The 14,886-nt window shown below is 40.8% G+C and overlaps 1 protein-coding gene across 3 annotated transcripts in view; it reads right to left on the bottom strand.

Moving 5' to 3' along the window:
* Nucleotides 1-13,982, bottom strand: part of LOC104983350 (chromosome unknown open reading frame, human C5orf28) — a 20,126-nt gene extending 6,144 nt beyond the window's left edge. Inside the window, exons 1-2 of one of the 3 annotated variants that reach the window (XM_010832792.1) lie at nt 13,871-13,982; nt 11,773-11,896 (exon numbers count right to left, since the gene is read on the bottom strand). The gene's annotated coding sequence lies outside the window, so the exon portion shown is untranslated. Of the gene's footprint in view, nt 1-11,772; nt 11,897-13,297; nt 13,495-13,870 lie in introns of those variants that run through there. The other 2 variants (XM_010832789.1, XM_010832790.1) reach the window with 2 other exon arrangements.
* Between the last annotated feature and the right edge of the window lie 904 nt (nt 13,983-14,886).

The following is a 14,886-nucleotide window of genomic DNA, read 5'->3' as shown; positions in this document are numbered from 1 at the left end:
CCATCCCCCCCCCAGCTTTATTGAGATATAACTGATACACAGCACTGTGTAAGTTTAAGCTGCAGAATGTGATGATTTAATATACATATGTATTGTGAAATGATCATAATACAGTTAGCATATCCATTACTTCACATGGGTACCTTTGAGTGTGTACAGGGAGAACATTTTATGATATACTGTCTTAGAAACTTTCAAGTATTGAAAGACATAGTATTTCTTAAGTTTATATATAATAAGCCACGTGGCCCAAAGAGAACAGATTAGCCTTGTAGGAACAACTGTTTAGATGGTAGCATGCATCAAGGGAAATTTAAGAAAACCTGTTGACTAATCTATTACTTTGAAGTCATCAAATCTTTCTTTTGGCAATGTGTACTACAGAGCAGTGGGCATCCACTCCAGCAACTGCTTTCCATACTTTTTCTGATAACAGCATCACCTTCCTTTGGGAAAAGTGCTCATCACAATACCCAGACTCTGGAGCTGACCAATTAGAACTCCCTGCCTCCCTTACTAGTAGTAGTGATTAAATAGCAATGACTAATTAGTAATAATTTTATAGTAGTGAATGGCAGTGATTACTCTGCTGATGAAGGTGACCCTGGCTAGGCCAACTGGACTCCTTATCAGAATTTTTCCAAGTGGACCTGATGGAGAAAGTTCCTTTACTTCTTATAGAGCATGGGCTCTACTACATGGAAGAGCCTAGGAAAAAAGAATCATAAGGACATCAAGTCCTCAGGACCAATCTCTAAGGTTCTCAGAGCTGCCCTGGTTCCTGCAACTCACCTTTCACTTCTATGAGCTACTTCAGGATTTTCTCAATAAGTCCCCTTTTCCTGACTGTTACCTCTAACCAAAGGACCTTAACTGGCATAAAAAGGCAATCATAATTCTGAGTGCTCACCTGGCATACAATATTGAGATCACTTATCCAGTTATTAATATTGTGTGATACCTGAAGTTTTTACTTTGTATTGTTGTGTCTTTGTTCTGAGCATTAAAGACTAACTAAATGATTTATTGAGAATGATTCAACTTCCATTCTGTAATAAAAACTATACATAGATCACTGTATATATTCTAACAGTTTATAGAGAAATGCAAAACACCTAGAATAGGAAAACACCTTTAAAAAGGTCTAAGTTGAAGGACTTGCACCACCTGACTTCAAGTCTTGCTATAAAGCTACATAACCAAGAATGTGGTGCCATTATGAAGACAGACAAATATATCAATGCAACAGAATAGAGAGTGGGTTCAAACAGATCCACACATATGGTCAACTGATTTTTGACAAATATGCAAAGGAAAGTCAATGGAGAAAAGACACCCCTTTCAACAAACGGTGCTATAACAACTGGGTATCCATATGCAAAAATAATGAACCTCAATCCATACCTTCCTCCCTATATAAAAATTAACTCAAAATGGATCACAGTAAAAGTAAAACAAATCTATAAAACTTTTGGAAGAAAATACAGGAGGATATCTTTGTCCTCGGGTTATACAAAGAGTTCTTGGTGGCAGTATTAAAGCTCCATTGTTTAAAAAAGTTAATAAATTGAGCTTCATTAAACTTAAGAACTTCTGCTCTTTGAACGACAATGTTAAGAGAATTAAAACACAAGACATAGATTGGGAGAAAATATTTGCATATCTCATATTTGATAAAGGATATGTATACAGAATAAAGAATTCTCAAAACATGATCACAGAAAAACAGGCTGATAACAAGATGTATGAAAGATGTGAAAAGGTACTTTACAAGGATGATATACAAATGGTCAATAAGCACATGAAATGTGCTCAACATCATTAATTATTAGGGAAATGGAAAGTAAAACCACAATGAGAGTCCAAACGTAACTATCAGAATGGCTAAAATTTAAGGCTGACCGTTTCCAAATGTTGGCAAAATGTGGAGCAATCAGAACTCTCATACATTATTGGTGGAAATGTAACATGATACAACCACTTTCCAGTCTCTGAGAAAGTTAAACATACTCCTACCATATGACTCAGTCATTCCATTCCTAGGCATTTACCTAAGAGAAACGAGAGCAAACATCCACACAAAGACTTGCACATCAATGCTCATAGCAGCTTTTTTTTTTTTTTTTTATATTAGCTTCAAACTGGAAAAACCCAACTGGAGAAACAAAATATGGGGGGTGGGGGGAGGCGCGGGAAGGCTACAGTAAAAGCCCATAGGGTGCTTCCTAGGTGGCACTAGTGGTAAAGAACTCACCTGCCAACGCAGGAGCCCTAAAGAGATGCAGGTTCCATCCCTGGGTCAGGAAGATCCCTTGGAGGAGGGCATGGCAACCTACTCCAGTGTTCTTGCCTAGAGAATCACCTGGACTGAGGAGCCTGGCATACTATAGTCCATGGGGTCACAAAGAGTTGGACATGACTGAAGCGACTTAGCACAAAAACTTATAGAACTGTACAAAGAATGAACCCTAATGTGAACTGTGGACGTTAGTCAATAACAACATATCAATACTTATTCATTAATTGTATCAAATGTGTGTGTGTAATGTAATGTATGTGCATGATCAGTTTTGTCCAATTCTTTGCAACCCCGTGGACTGTAACCTTCCTGGACGGACCCAGGAAGGTCTGCGTCTCCTGCATTGCAGGCAGATGCTTTACCGCTGAGCCACTGGGGAAGCCAAGCAAACATGCCACACTCTTGGAAAAAGTTAATAATGGGGAGAAATGTGTAGAGCAAGAATGGACATATGGGAATACTTTCTACTCTGCTCAACTTTTCTATTAACCTAAAACTGTTATAAAACAAAGTATTTTTAAGAAGCAAATAAAGTATGGGAAAATGTTACAATTGTTAAATTTAGGTAATACTTTTATGTTTGAATTTCTTATCTAGAAATGTTTTTTTAAAAAGTACCTAGTATGATCCCACTTATACAAAATTCTAGAAAATGCAAGAAAGGAGGTGCAGGAAGGATTAAAAAGGAGCATAAGAAAACTGGAGAGACAGATTCATTACTTCATTATCTTGATTGTGGTAACAGTTTCATGGTTCATAGTTTCAAACCCACACCAAAATGTATCAAACTGCATATTTTAAACATATGCAGTTTATCATATGTCAATTATACTCCAATACAGATGTTAAAAAGTTAGGAAAATATACTTTATTGTCAATAACAATAGCAGCCTTTCATGTAAGGAGCAACCTGAAAACAAGAAAGAGCTTATGGAAATAAAAAACCTGACTGCCCAAATAAAAACTCAAAACAAGCAATGCATAGTAAGATGAATGCTTCAAAAAACACAATTAATAAAAATACATTCAAAGAATTTTCTAAAAGCTTGAGGGAGAAAAAAAAAAAAAAGGACAAAGAGTTGGACATTGAGAGAAAAAACAAATTCAAAAAATAAAGAGAGGACTTCCCTGGTGGTCCAGTGGCTAATACCCCATGCTCCCAATGTAGGGGGCCCAGGTTTGATCCCTGGTCAGGGAACTAGTGGAGAAGGAAATGCACCCCACTCCAGTACTCTTGCCTGGAAAATCCCATGGACGGAGGAGCCTGGTGGGCTGCAGTCCATGGGGTCGCTAAGAGTTGGACACGACTGAGCGATTTCACTTTCACTTTTCACTTTCATGCGTTGGAGAAGGAAATGGCAACCCACTCCAGTGTTCTTGCCTTGAGAATCCCTGGGATGGAGGAGCCTGGTGGGCTGCCATCTATGGGGTCGCACAGAGTCGGACGCAACTGAAGCGACTTAGCAGCAGCAGCAGCAGCAGCAGGGAACTAGATCCCACATGCTGCAACTAAGATCCTGAGCAGCTAAATAAATAAAAATAATAAATATTTAAAAATAAATAAAGATAAAATCCTTAAGACCCAAACCAGCAACAACAGTTATCTGCAAAAGAAACAGAATGTAATTAACACCAACACCGAACATTGTGGGACAATTACAGAGCTCTGAGAGAACAGGACTATGACAACAGGGACTCTAAACATAACTAAATTATAGCATCTATGTGACAACTGTAAATTTTAAGATTTTTCCTTAGAAATTATAACACTTATATATAATTTTTTGGGAAAAAATAATCAAGGAGCAGGTCTTTTAAATTTTTATGGGAATAAGAGAAAAATACAGAAAACTTGCTCAATATAGCAAAGTAGAAAAGTAAAGTATGAAGAAGACAATTTTACTCCCACCCCCACAAACCAAAAAAAAAAAAAAAAAAAGGAAACAAACACGTCAAACACAAATACTATAATAGATGTGAATGTATTAAATTTCTCTATAAAGAGACAGCTTGGAAAAGAAAGAAACATCCATGAAGTTACTGTTCATAAGAAAACATCTCAAACAAAAAGTCTCAGCAATATAGAAAATAAAGAGCTGAGAAAATACCTATCTAGAAAACACAAACAAAATTAAGCAGCAGTGGTATTAGGCTGGTGCAAAAGTAATTGTAGTTTTGCATTGTTGAACTTTGCCATTTGATGTTGGAATACACTCTTAAATGTGGTTATGTTATATACCATTTTAATGTACATTTCTTGCTTTGTTTTTCACCAATTACTTGCTGTTTATTTTACATTTATTTTAGACTATGGAAATGATGTTAGACAAAAAGCAAATTTGAGTGATTTTTAAAATCGAGTTCCAAATGGGTCGTAAAGCAGCAAAGACAACAAGTAACATCAACAACACATTTGGCCCAGGAACTGCTAACGAATTATAGAGTAGTTCAAGAAGTTTTGCAAATAAGACTAGGGCCCTGAAGCCACAGAGCATAGTGACCGGTCATCAGAAGTTGACAATGACCAACTGAGAACCACCATCAAACCTGATTCTCTTACAACTACGTGAGAAGCTGCTGAGAGCTCAACGTCAACCATTCTACAGTTGTTTGGCATTTGTAGCAAATTGAAAAGGTAAAAAAGCCCGATAAGTGGGTGGCCTCAAGAGCTGACCGGGAAAAACAACAACAACAACAACAAAAAAACACCATCATTTTGAAGTGTTGTCTTCTCTTATTCTACGCAACAACAAACCATTTCTCAATCAGATTGTGACCTGCAAGGAAAAGTGGATTTTTTATGAAAACCGGTGACGACCAGCTAAGCAGTTGGACAGAAAAGAAGCTCCAAAGCACTTCCAAAAACCAAAGTTGCACCAAAAAAAAAGGGTCATGGTCATTGTTTGGTGGTCTGCTGCCAGTCTTATCCACTATAGCTTTCTGAATCCCAGCAAAACCATTACATCTGAGAAGTATGCTCTGGTTGTGGATGCTCAGTAAGTATTTGTTGAATGAATTAATGAAAATTCATCATACAGTGTATCTATTATCCACCAGGTATTGCCTAGTAAATGCTTAAATGGCATTTAGTAAAATGCAGCATTTTTCTCGGAAATCTCCATGTTTAGCAAGTGTGACTACCAGGTAATTCTTATGCTCACTAAACATTAAGAATTGCTAGGTTATAAGAACCAAAATGAATGAAAACCAAGAAACATTACCTTTAAAGTCAGAAACAGTGCAGCTGTTATAATACTGTTCTGGCATTTCTAATCAATGCAATGAAGCAAGCAAGTGTTGACTTAAAAAAAAGTCACAGCCTAAAAGTTGAGAGTTACGCTTTATTTGGTGGGAATTTTTACGACTTCAAGCCCAGGAGATGAACATCTCAAATAATCCTGAAAGAACAGCTAGGCTTGAGGAGGAGAGGGGAGGAGCCAGGTTATATAGAAGTTTTACAACAAACAGCAGGTAGTCTGAACATTAAAAGATTACTGTTAATAAGAGAAACCAGATATTCCAATTTAAGGAATTTAGTGCTTTTCTATGTATGAGAAGATGCAAGAGTCTGGGCTCACTGAAATCATTCATTTGCATCGCAGCAATCCTGGGGCCAGTACCCTGTGTTTTTCACATCCTGAGGTCTCTCGAGCTGACTCTAGGGAGTGGCTGCAATCTGATGGCTATGAGGTCGCAGGTATTCACCTTCCTGAGTTCCCTTGGGGCTCAGGAATTCACAGTGGAGAACGGAATGGATGATGACTGTGATATCCTTGTTTACTGGCAGAACATACTCCATTTCTTGGGGCTTCCATCTGCCTGCAGTGCAGGAGACCAACCAGGGTTTGATCCCTGGCTCAGGAAGATCCCCTGGAGTAGGAAATGGCAACCCACTCCAGTATGCTTACCTGGAGAATTCCATGGACAGAGGAGCCTCGTGGGCTACAGTCCATGGGGTCCCAAAGAGTTGACACAACTGAGAGACTAACACTTTTACTCCATTTCTCAGAAGAGATAGAGGGAGGGAGAGTGAAAATGTATCATTACCCTCCTCAGGAAGGAAAAGACAATTACATTAATTTGTAAGTGAAATGACTGCTTATTCAAGATAATAAATTGAAAATTTTTAGAAATTAGAGCTTCTCAGGTCTCACTAGTGATAAAGAACCTGCCAGTCAATGCAGGTTGAGAGATGTGTGTGGGTTTGATCCTTGGGTTGGGAAGATCCCTTGGAGGAGGGCATGGCAATCCACTCCAGTATTCTTGCCTGGAGAATCCCATGGACAGAGGAGCCTGGCAAGCTACAGTCTATAGGGTTGCACAGAGTTGGACACAACTGAAGCAATGTAGCCTATCCTAGAATTTAAGTTGCAAAAGGTGGCTAATTCAAGATAAATTATGAATATACCAGCAATAATTGTAAGGGGAAAGTACAGGAAAATGAACATTCATAACAGCAATAAAAACTCAAATATCAAGGATAAACTAAACAGATACTGCACTGCACGTGAAGAAAATGACAGAACTGTATTACGTCGATCAACTATGTAGAGCTCTGTGGCTTTGTGCTATGTTCCAGCTAAGCTGGAAATACACTTCCCAGAATCCCCTTCCTGTAGTGCCAGCTATAGGAGACTCTGTACATGGAACTTGGAAAGCAGAAGTGAAATAGCAGCCATATTTTTAAACTCTGAAGGTTGGTGCTAGACACTGTGGAGGTTGCATGTGTTGTTGCTGATCTGTCAGCTCACCTTGCTGGTGTGGGCAGGCTAGGCCTGCAGTTCCTTCAACTCCCACCATATCTTCCTTCACCCTCTCCAAGTCCTGGGCCTCTCCTGCAGCTCACCCACAGCATCGAAACTAAAGCTGGTGAGAGGCCAATGCAGACTGCAATGTCCTTGTTCTCATCCACATCCACCTTCCCTTCCCAACTGTCTAGCTGACATGCTTCAGGCCCAAAAACAGACTCAAAGGCACTGCCTGCTCTCCCAGCCCCTACAGTTACAGAAGGTCTTTCTTACTCGTTAGCATGCAAAGTAGTTTTGCTTCTTTGATGGAACTTCACTGATAACAAGAGCCAGACCATTTTACTGAATGGTTTATAGAAGACAACATGGATGGTATTACTGTCCTCAAATTAATCTATAAATTTAATCCACCTCTAGTCAAAATCATAACAGGGATTTTCTTTTAGCAGCTTCACAGACTGTTTTCAGACTGGCATTCAATCTCAGGTGGCACTAGTGGTAAGAACCTACCTGCCAATGCAGGAGACATAGGAGAAGCAGGTTTGATCCCTAGGTTGGGAAGTACCCCTGGAGAAGGAAATGGCAACCCACTCCAGTATTCTTGCCTGGAGAATTCCATGCATTGAGGAGCCTGGCAGGCTACAGTCCATTGGGTTGCAAGGATACAACTGAATAGACTTAGCAAGCAAACTTGCAAAAGAAGAGTGATGTGAACACTGAAAGGTGAACACAAAATCTGAGACAGATCAAGTGTGTGTTTGCAGAAGAGGGAAATGTATGTACCATTCCAAATTGGTAAGGAACAATTATTATTGTACTCAGATCCTGTGTCAGTTAGGTTTCTTAAGTACATGGAACAGAAAGCACTCTGGCAATAAAAGCAAAAAGCATTTATTAAAAGGATATTGGGAAATCACAGACTTGCCAGGTTTCAAGAGACAAGTTTCAAACTATGCCTCAAGCACCTCAGAGCACATGACACCAGACACCTGCAGTGAAGACCCCTCTGCCCCTGAATCCAGCTTACACTGCTTAACCCATCACCAGATATTATCACGGGCATTGCTGCTAGTTCTGCCTCATCTGCTGCTGTTATAAAAAAATTCTTGGAGTTCTGTTTCTTTGCTCTCAATACAAAATTCAGAGTTGGGCACTGGCTGGGCCTAGATCACATGCCCATTCCTGAGCTGCAAGGGAGGTTGGAAAAGATAGTATTTGGCTTTTTCAGCATAACTAGTAGAAAGTGGTTCTTTTCTCCTTCTACATGCGTTAGAAGAGGAATCTCAAATATATACTATACTGAGCAGGATAATGACCAGTCTGCAATGGTAATGGGTTCCGTTACAAAAGGTTTTAATTGCTAAGTAGTACTGAAAAGTCAATCATCAGGTGAAACCTGAGATTGGATCATCTGTACAATGCTCGATTTTATATGGAGGAGTTGTTTAAACAACTTTAGATTTCAAAATGTCACATTCACATGGATTAGAGTGTTATATTAATAATACAGACCATTTCTCTGGTTAAATTAAGAGAGGGAATCAGTTTGACTGACTAGCTGCCTGGAAACCATGGAAACCATGGTCAAGAGAGCTTTTGTAATCAGTTTGGTACCAAATTTGGGATATTTACATGAATTTGTAAACAGACTTCTACATAGTCCAGCTGGCTAGACTTTTAGAGGAGCTCAAAAATATTTTAAAAATACTGATAGACACGATTGTATAAAAATGTAAACTGCATGGCAAAGTTAAAGACTAATACATGAAGGCAATTTTGAAAATGTATGATGGAGAAAGACAAGAAGCCTTACTTTACAAAGAGTTTTTAAGATTAATGAGAAGATGGGCCGGTCCAGTGGTTAAGAATCCGCCTTGCAATGCACGGGATGCAGGTGCAGTCCCTGGTCAGGGGGAACTAAGACCCCATATGCCACAGAGAAACCCAGCTCACATGCCACAGCTACTGAGCCCACGTGCTTTGGAGCCCACACACCACACACAGCTAGCGTTTGTGAGCCACAACGCAAGACCCCCTGTAACACATGAAGACCCTGAGTGCTGCAACTAAGACCTGATGTAGCCAAATAAAAAAGAAAAAAAGATTAACACAAAGAAAAAATAAGTATCTCAATAATAACTTGGCTATGTCTAAGAAAAGGCAATTTGGAAAAGGAAGAAATACAAAGATCAAGAAAAGTATTAAAATATTTCAACTTTATTGGTAATCAATTGAATTTAATTTAAAGCAATGAGATTTCAATCTAAGATTGACAAAAGATCGCTAATGATCTGTTAGTGGTGGGGAAATGATCACTTTATTATAATAGAGTATTAGCAGTTGTATAAATTGGCATAACTTTTCTCAATTTGACAATATGTACCAAAAATGATTAATAAATGAGCAAACACTTTTGACTCAGCATTTCCATTTCTACAAAATTACCCTAAGAAACTAATTAGATATATACAAAGAGTTACACGTGAATGTTCAGCATGGCATTGTTTATAAGGAAAAGTTAGAAACTATGTGTCCAAAATACAGGACTACTGAAATGAATTCCATATTATTATGCAGTCATTAAAAAATACTTATTTCCAATTTATTGACATATTAAATATTAAAATTTTAAAGGTATCCTATAAAATAATACATAAAGTATTACCTTTTTGTTAAAAATATGTACATACATGTAAAAAATCTGGGAGACTGTTCATTCAGCTTACATGTGATCATTATTTTTTTCCTTTCTTTGATTTCCCCCAAATTTTCAATATCTATCATGAACACATGGAGAAGGCAATGGCAACCCACTCCAGTACTCTTGCCTGGAAAATCTCATGGACGGAGGAGCCTGGTAGGCTGCAGTCCACGGGGTCGCTAAGAGTTGGGCACGACTAAGCGACTTCACTTTCACTTTTCACTTTCATGCACTGGAGAAGGAAATGGCAACCCACTCCAGTGTTCTTGCCTGGAGAATCCCAGGGGTGGGGGAGCCTGGTGGGCTGCCGTCTATGGGGTCACACAGAGTCGGACTCGACTGAAGTGACTTAGCAGCAGCAGCAGCAGCAGCATGAACACAAAACCAATAAAACTCCTTTGAAAAGTTAGTTAGAATTAATTAAACTCAGACCACGATGCTAAACTCAGCTTCATAAAAGTGTAATTTTTTAAAATGTAGAAATATATACATAGCATTATAAATGTTAATAAAAATATTAGACTATACAACATTAATAAACATTAATAAAGTTGTATGTGTGCATGCATGCTGTCACTTCAGTTGTGTCCGACTCTGTGCAGCCCTATGGACTGTAGCCTGCCAGGCTCCTCTGTCCACAGGATTCTCCAGGTAAGAATACTGGAGTGGACTGCCATCCCCTCCAGGGTATCTTCCCAACCCACGGACTGAACCTGTGTCTTTTACATCTCCTGCAATGGCAGGCAGGTTCTTTACCACTAGTGCAACCTGGGAAGCTGTAAAGTTGTATGTAAATCTCATAAGTCCAATTGATAGTATAATATAAAAATAATGTATTCACATTTATGTATTGGTTGGCATATGAAGTCTATATTAAAGATTTCTATATCTCTAGATGAAATAAATTTATGAAGTTTCCATTAATATTTAATTAATTTAAATTATTTAATTAATTAAATTATTAATTAATTAATTTAATTAATAGTGTGAAGAATACTTGCTTTGTAGAGAACAGCTATTTTGTTAATGATATGGGACCCTAAAACAATCCTCGAATTCTTTTGTTGTTTAGTCCCTTAGTCGTGTCTGACTCTTTTGTGACCCCCTCATGGACTATTGCCCACCAGGCTCCTCTATCTGTGGGATTTCCTGGGCAAGAATACTGGAGTAGGTTGCCATTTCCTTCTTCAAGGGATCTTCCCAATCCAGGGATTGAACTCTTGTCTCCTGCATTGGCAAGCAGATTCTTTACCACTGAGTCACCAGGGAAACCCCCTCACATTCTTAGTCATTTGCAAAACTGAAAAAATGAAAATTGTTCTCTAAAGCACAAATACTGAGTTATAGTCTACAGATTCTTCCAGGATTAGGAAATAATGATTTCAAGGTATTCTCAACCAAGAGATACAACCAAAATGCAAAAGAGACCTCCAAGGTCATGAATCCTTTCTATATATACCTTAAGATTTATAGCTCCATAAGTCATGAATCATTTGTTTCTACTTTGCAAAGTAAGCATTTGACACCTGAATGGATAAAGAAGTCAATGTGTTTAAAGGCTCAGTATATATAAAGTTTATAAAATATTCCTTAAACCAAAGATAACATCATTATCCACTTAGCTGGATGGAAACTGGGACACACAAATTGAATTAATGACCAAGCCAGAGAGGTGCCACAGCATCAAACAATATCCCCCTCCTTCAGTAAGCTGTGGCCTGTAAATTAGCCCTAAGGAGAAAGGCGGCCAGTCAGGTGGATGAGTGCGAGGAGAACGTAGGTTGGGCACAGTATACATAAAGGCCTAATAGAACAGCTCTTCTGCCACTCAAACTTAGCTTCCATATGCATTTAATTACAGATTCATTGTCAAATCTCATCCCAGAAAGCACACAGAAATAAAAGGTCATCATCCACCTAACTGCAAGTTGCATGATGTCTCTGTAAAGCCATTTCATTACGTCCATCTTTTTTTACTCACTAAACAATTTTCAACCATCAATAAATATTTAAATGTTACTCACCGTATATTTTACTTGATGAGCTCAGATACAAAAATGATCAGGTAGCTAATGAAGTGTCATGAGCAAAATGAAACAAGAAAAGATCACTTAAAGTATTTAAATGATGATCCAAATTTAAAGTGATCTGAAAAAGAAAAAATTGTTTACAAAATAACTATATAGTAGTTTATGAATAGGAACGGATACACATAATAGGGTAGCACAAATCGCATTTTAAATGGAAGGTGTAAACAACTTGCTCGATGAGAGAGGAATAAAAAGCACACTTGGGTAAACTCCGAAGCAGATCCTTCAGCCCCAGTCAAGCCTTCAGATGTCTGCAGCCCTGCCAACATCTAGAACTACAACTTTGAGACCCTGAGCAGAACCACCCAGCTAAGTCTCTTCCAAAAGTCCTGGCCCAAAGATACAGCGAGGTAGCAACTGTTTACTGTTTTAAGCCTCTAAGCTTTGGGGTAATTTGTTTTGCAGCATGGATAGTTAAAACAGTAGTTTCTCTTTTCAAGAAAGGTATAATTATGGCCCCAGAAACACACAACTTGATCATCTATTCCACTGCAACTGTTGGTGCAGATGTATAGAATAGATTCTGGGTATGAGAAATTTAATAGGTGTACTTCCTCTTACTATCTCTGATTAGAACACTCAGTCCACAGGGTCGCAGAGTCTGATAACGACTAAGCGACTGAACTGAGAACACCCAAGTGTCCCATTTTTCATTTCCCTTCCAGTTTCCCCACTTCCTGCTCCTTCTCCATAAATAGAATGGGCTCTAGAACCTCTTAAACTGTAAAATAGCTTAATGTTTATTTTACATATTCACTTTTGTTGGGCAAGTTCATTACGAGAATTGTAATTTTCTTTTAAACTTGTCATGCATGAAGCTAATATGCTCAAGGTGTTTAATATGTCATGATACTAATACAAGGGGAAAGCAAGTTAGCAATCCTCAGCCTGTGAACTAACGATATTATTTTTAATGATATCTGCCATAACAGCCAGTTACCCAGATCATCAATTTCCATGACTTGCAGGAGACACTTTCTGCAACAGCCAAACTCTACCACACACCATCTCCATTACAGTATAATGCCACCAACTACGGGCCTGATTCAGGGCTTCCCAGGTGGCGCTAGCGGTAAAGAACTCGCCTGCTAAACCAGGAGACACACGAGACACAGGTTCAGTCTCTGGGTCAGAAAGATCCTCTTAAGGACACGGCAACCCACTCCAGCATTCCTGCCTGGAGAATCCCGTGGGCAGAGGAGCCTGGCAGGCTACAGTCCATGGGGTCGCAGACCCGGACACGATTGAGCGACTAAGCACTTGAGCCGGGGGCGCATTACGGGCCCTCGAGCCCGGTAAGGATGGCAAGGGGCAACTCAGGCAAGAGCGCCGGCACCCCGCCCAGACCCAAGGAAACGCAAGGGGCGAGGAGCTTAGGTGAGGGCTGAATGCCTATGGGACCTAGAAGGCGCGACAAAGCCGAAGGGCTCCGGGCTACTGACGGTCGAGCACACTCCACCTGCTCCCGGGTCCCATGCGCCTGCCGCCTTCCCCACCGAGAACCTGGATCTTCTAGACTTTCAGATTCAAGTGGTCCCCGCTTCCGGCCTCCCACCTCAGGACGCAGTTTCGCGGCGTCCATACAGTCTGCTCCTCACTGAGGACCAAAGGCAACCACTATCTGCTCCGCTTGCTGAGGCAAGCCTGTGACGCGAACGGCGGCCCCGCCCCCCTATACCCTCTCCACCCTCCTGTCGGTACCATAGAGATGCCCACCGCAGGCCAGAGCGGCTACATCACCGCCCCACTCCCCGCTACGTCGTTACGGAAGCCGAGAGGACGCCGGGATACTAGTTCCATTCCCCGCCGAGCGGAACGCTGCTTGAGTGTTCGTTAGCCGCGAGGGTGGGTATCTAGTGTTACCTCGAAAGTCGTGCTCCCTAAAAGGAGACATTTGGGGCAGTGGGGTGGGAAGTGAAAAGTGCCTTATTGGTTTCCATCTTCAACATGAGGATTCGTTTTCGGCTTAGCCGGAGCTGTCCACAGCCCACCCAAGCTGCGGCGGGAAGCGGCGACACATAGTTAACCTCACCAAATGTGGGAAGCGTGGTCTTAGACGCTTGAGCTCGGAGACACCGGCTGTCCCGGATGTATTGAGATGTTTCCGACTTCCTCCAAGGGGTCCTTTACGGCGGGCGTAGGAGTTTTTCACTCCGCGAGACCGCGCGACTTTGCAGGCCTGAAGCTCTCTTGTGGTGCTCCACTGCCCCCTTGGGGAGTTCTTGATAGTTACTCTGCGTTTGTGCAGTGGACTTAGGGGGCCGCTCCTTGTGGTCGGCAGTGACAAGGCTAGAAGGCTTAATCGTGACTATTAATTCCCTCGAGTCGAAAAAGAGACAACATAAAGGGTAGCTTGACCTTGATTAACTGGGCTGACAAGGTGCAGGTGTTTAGTAGGTCTGACCAGTTCCATCCCGACTCCCTGCTTTGAGAGTGGTGGGTGCTCTCCAAGCACCAAGGATACATCTAGCTTGACATTTGACCCTAGGAAGTACTGGCCCAAAAGAGGGGACTCAAAGAGGGAAATTTCTTTCTCCTTCTTACCTACTTTCTCAAAACAACTGTTGGATGTAGTGCAGGGGCAGCAGTGGGATTGTATCAATACTAATATATAGTTGAAGGAGACGGTAGACAATTGGAATCTTCCATCTCAAGCAAACTTCTAGGTCTCTCACAGAACCTTAAGGTGTGGCTCAGCTTTTGCTATAGAAGTTTACATTGCTTGACACACTCTTCAGTTCAGTCGCTCAGTCGTGTCCGACTCTTTGCGACCCCATGAATCGCAGCACGCCAGGCCTCCCTGTCCATCACCAACTCCCGGAGTTCACTCAAACTCACGTCCATTGAGCCGGTGATGCCATCCAGCCATCTCATCCTCTGTCGTCCCCTTTTCCTCCTGCCCCCAATCCCTCCCAGCATCAGAGTCTTTTCCAATGAGTCAACTCTTCGCGTGGGGTGGCCAAAGTATTGGAGTTACAGCTTTAGCATCATTCCTTCCAAAGAACACCCAGGGCGGATCTCCTTTACAATGGACTGGTTGGATCTCCC

This window comes from Bison bison, unplaced genomic scaffold, assembly GCF_000754665.1.
Source record: "Bison bison bison isolate TAMUID 2011002044 unplaced genomic scaffold, Bison_UMD1.0 scf7180017862275, whole genome shotgun sequence".
Taxonomy (NCBI): domain Eukaryota; kingdom Metazoa; phylum Chordata; class Mammalia; order Artiodactyla; family Bovidae; genus Bison; species Bison bison.
The sequence above is the reverse complement of the archived record's forward strand: the minus strand, read 5'-3'. Positions and strand labels throughout refer to the sequence as shown.